Below are 5207 nucleotides of genomic sequence, written 5' to 3'. Positions count from 1 at the left end.
TAATTGAAACTACTGGTTGCTGCAGGTTCCTCCCGTCCCCTTAGGTGTCTGTGGTCCCTCAACAGTGCCTGTAGGTGCCCTAATTGTGAGGAGACGTGAATTCCACATCCTCCTAGTACGCCATTTTGACTCCGCCCCCAGGTTATTTTTAAACAGCATGTTGGTTATATTTTCCAATGCTGTGCTCAGTGTGTTCTTCCATCTCCAGACCCCTTTTCAGGTGAAGAACTTCTAACTTTAAAGCTATGAGTCCAATTGTTCACCTGAAAAAGTACAAGAAGTACTTATTTTCTCTGTGTTTCTAGACTTTGTGAATGCTCTGCAGTGTACTGAAATTTAGAAAAATTTTACCTGAAAATGTGTCTGGAGGTTAAAGAAAAATAGTATGAGCATATTATTTGAAAATGCAGTAGCACCCTGTTTAAAAATATGTTTATTCTATGTGCCCAGACTTTTCAGACACCCTGCATATATAGGTTGTTGAGACGCCATTTTATTTTGCTTTTTTCCCTGTGTAAGAAGCGGAGGTATGTGACTCCCAAACACAGCAGTCAGCAGCACAACAAGAGGTCCCCTCGTTCCTGGGCTACATTCCATCAACTACTTACCGCCACATTGGCATGTGTGACTGGTCACATGCCCTGTCCTCTGTCCCTCCCTCTGTTTCTCTCAACTCCAGTGGCATGGAGGCAGCTAGCAGCCCTCCTCCATGCTCTCACTCCTGACACATGACTACCCTAGGTTTGGCCTGAGGGGAAAAGACTGCTGGTCAGAGAAGAGTTCAATTGTATCTATTCATATGAGCATGGTTTTTAAAAAATGATGGTTAGAGAAGAAGAAACTTGGAGGAGTCTTTGTCATCCCCTCCTCAGGTGGGGTGCCCCTGCTGCATGCCCCCAGAGGGCCCTGCCCTTTCCTTCTCTCAGCTCTTTGCACCCAGATTGCAACTGCTTTCTGGGTGCTCTGTCTTCCTCCCTGGCTCACATCCAGTGTTCACCAGCACAGAAAGTATCTTTCAAAGAATTACTTCTTAAAGAAACTAAGGTCTTCCTGAAAATGTTGCTACTTGAGAGTACAGAGTTACACTTGGAGATAAAAGTTTCTCAAGGGCTTCCCTGGTTGTGCAGTGGTTAAGAACCTGCCAATGCAGGGGACACAGGTTCAAGCTCTGGTCCGGGAAGATCCCACATGCTGCAGAGCAACTAAACCCATGTGTCACAACTACAGAGCCTGCGCTCTAGAGCCCATGAGCCACAACTACTGAGCCCATGTGCCACTACTACTGAAGCTGACATGCCTAGAGCCCACGCTCTGCAACAAGAGAAGCCACCGCCGTGAGAACCCCACACACTACAACGAAGAGTAGTCCCTGCTCGCCTCAACTAGAGAAAGCCCGCGCACAGCAACAAAGACCCAATGCAGCCAAAAATAAATAAACAAAATTTATTCAAGTAAGAAATGCCTTGTTAGTAAAGCCAAACATCTGAGCTACAATTTCCCAAATTCTTTTCTCCTGTGAAATTAACATAAGAAGATAGTCGAAGCAAATAAGCCCGTTGGTGTGCTAACGGACTTTATTAATGCAAGGAGTGCTAAGGTGTCCTCTTAGAGTCCTAGATCCACTTCACATTTGTTTCTCTGTGTGAGTAGCATACCAAAGACAACTTTGTGCCTGGAAACAGTGAGGGAAGTGGTTCCCAACCCCAGCAGGGCAAAGGATCACTTAGAAGGTTTTTTGGAAAATACAGTTTCCCAAATTATAGTCCTGTAGATGCTGATTCCAGAGGTCTGAAGTAGGGCTTGGAATCTGTTTTTAACAAATGTTGCCCGTGATTCAGTTGATCACTTAGGATTGGGGACTGACTTCTGAAAAAACTGTAACTAACTAGGCTTGAACTGATTCTCCATGATTCACGTCTTTAAAGCAGTGGATGAGTATGTGTAAGAATCACCCACAGAGCTCATTAAAAATGCAGATTTCACATCCAGTAGAAAGTGGCTAAGATGACAAAGAGAGACAACAGCAAATATACGTGAAAAAGGGGAGCAGCTGGAACTCTCATTACATTGTTGATGGGAGCATAAAACTGTAGTCTTTTTGAAAAGCTGTTTGGCATTTTCTTATAAGGTTAAACATACACCTACTCTGTGATCAAGCAAGTCCAGTCCTAGGAATTTACCCAAGAGAAGTGAAAGCATATGTTCACATAAAGACTTGTGTACTAGTTGGGGAAAAGACAACCTCTTCAATGAGTGTTGCTGGGAAAACTGAACAGCTACGTGTAAAAGAATAAAATTAGAACACTCCCTAACACCATACACAAAAATCAACTCAAAATGGGTTAAACACCTAAATGTAAGGCTGGATATTATAAAACTCTTGGGGGAAAACATAGACAGAACACTCTCTGATATAAATTGCAGGAAGATCTTTTTTTGACCCATCTCCTAGAGAAATGGAAATAAAAACAAAACTAAACAAATGGGACCTAATGAAATCTCAAAGCTTTTGCACAGCAAAGGAAACCATAAATAAGACAAAAAGACAACCCTCAGAATGGGAGAAGATATTTGCCAATGAAGCAACGGACAAAGGATTAATCTCCAAAATATACAAGAATCTCATGCAGTTCAATATCAAAAAAACAAACAACCCAATCCAAAAATGGGCAGAAGACCTAAACAGACATTTCTCCAAAGGAGACATACAGATGGCCAACAAACACATGAAAAGCTGCTCAACATCACTAATTATTAGAGAGAAGCAAATCAAAACTACAAGGTATAACCTCACAGCCGTCAGAATGGCCATCATTAAAAAGCTACAAACAATAAATGCTAGAGGGGGTGTGGAGAAAAGGGAACCTTCCTGCACTGTTGGTGGGAATGTAAATTGGTACAGCCACCATGGAGAACAGTATAGAGGTTCATTAAAAAACTAAAAATAGAGCTACTGTATGATCCAGCAGTCCCACTCCTGAGCATATACTTGGAGAAAGCCATAATTCAAAAAGATACATGCACCCCAATGTTGACTACAGCTCTAGTTACAATAGCCAGGACATGGAAGCAACCTAAATATCCATCAACAGAGGAATGGGTATCATATGATATTGCTTATATGTGGAATCTTAAAAAATGGTACAAATGAACTTATTTACAAAACAGAGTTACAGATATAGAAAACAATTTTATGGTTACTGGGGGAAAGAGGGGTAGGGATAAATTGGGAGATTGGGACTGACATATACACACTACTATATATAAAATAGATAACTAATAAGGACCTATTGTATAGCACAGGGAACTCTACTCAATACTCTGTAATGGCCTCTATGGGAAAAGAATCTAAAAAAGAATAGATGTATGTATATGTATAACTGATTCACTTTGCTGTACAGCAGAAAGTAACACAACATTGTAAATCAACTATACTCCAATAAAAATTTAAAAAAAAAAAAGACTTGGTGCTAGTATACATAATAGCTAAAAACTAGAAACAACTTCTGGTGGACACACTGTAAGGTGACTCCTGATAATCCACAGCCTTGTATAATCCCCTCTTCTAGAGTCTGGGTGAAATCTTGACTTGTTCTATGCAATATAGCAAAGGCAATGGAATGTCACCCCCACAATTATGTTATATTTTATAAGATTCCATTTTAGTAGACTGAAGGGGAAGCCTCTCCTGCTGGCCTTGGAGGAGCAGACAGCCATGCTGTTAACCGTCTATGGACAGGGCCACATGGCAGAGAACTGCAGAGGGCAGCTGATGGCCAGTAAAAAGCCAAGCTCCTCAGTCCCACAACTGCAAGGATCTGAATTCTGAGCTTGGAAGAGGTCCCTGAGCTCTAGACAGGAATGCAGCCTGGCTGACACCATGCATGCAGTTTTGTGAGACTCTGAGCAGAGGATCCAGCTAAGCCGTGTCTAGACTCCTGACCCATGGAAATTGTGAGATAATAAATGTGTGTTGTTTTAAACTGCTACATTTGTGGTAATTTGTTATGCTACCTAGAAAAGGAATACACAACTCAAATGTCCATCAACAGGTGAATGTATAAACCAATTGTAGCATATTCCTGCAATGGGATATTACTTAGCAATAAAAAGAACTAATTTTTTTTTTTTTTTTTCAGTATGCGGGCCTCTCACTGTTGTGGCCTCTCCCGTTGTGGAGCACAGGCTCCGGACCTGCAAGCTGAGCGGCCATGGCTCACGGGCCCAGCCGCTCTGTGGCATGTGGGATCTTCCCGGACCGGGACACGAACCCGTGTCCCCTGCATAGGCAGGCAGACTCTCAACCACTGTGCCACCAGGGAAGCCTAAGAACTAATTATTGACACATGTAAAAACATGGATAAATATCAAAAAACATGTTGAGTGAAAGAAGCCTGACTCAAAAGAGTGTATGTGGGTTTGTCATATATGGCCTGTAGTATGTTGAGGTAGGTTCCCTCTATGCCCATTTTCTGTAGAGCTTTTACCATAAATGGGTGCTGAATTTTTTCAAAAGCTTTTTCTGCATCTATTGAGACGATCATATGGTTTTTATTCCTTAATTTGTTAATGTGGTATATTGATTGATTTGCGTATATTGAAGAATCCTTGAGTCCCTGGGATAAATCCCACTTGATCATGGTGTAGGATACTTTTAATGTGCTGTTGGATTCTGTTTGCTAGTATTTTGTTCAGGAGTTTTGCATCTATGTTCATCAGTGATATTGGTCTATAATTTTCTTTTTATGTGATATCTTTTTCTGGATTTGGTATCAGGGTGATGGTGGTTTCATAGAATGAATTTGGGAGTTTGAGAAGGATAGGTGTTAGCTCTTCTCTAAATGTTTGGTAGAATTCACCTGTGAAGCCATCTGGCCCTGGACTTTTGTTTGCTGGAAGATTTTTAATTATGGTTTCAATTTCATTACTTGTGATAGGTCTGTTTATATTTTCTAATTCTTCCTGTTTCAGTCTTGGAAAATTGTACCTTTCCAAGAATTTGTCCATTTCTTCATGGTTGTCCATTTTATTGGCATATGGTTGTTTGTAGTAGTCTCTTATAATGCTTTGTATTTCTGCAGTGTCAGTTGTGATTTGTCCTTTTTCATTTCTAATTTTATTGATTTGCATCCTCTCCCTTCATTTCTTGATGAGTCTGGCTAAGGATTTCCACTAAATCAGGAACAAGACAAGGATGTCCACTCTCG

Source organism: Phocoena phocoena, chromosome 7 (assembly GCF_963924675.1).
Source record: "Phocoena phocoena chromosome 7, mPhoPho1.1, whole genome shotgun sequence".
Lineage (NCBI taxonomy): Eukaryota > Metazoa > Chordata > Mammalia > Artiodactyla > Phocoenidae > Phocoena > Phocoena phocoena.
Note: the sequence above shows the minus strand (reverse complement) of the source record.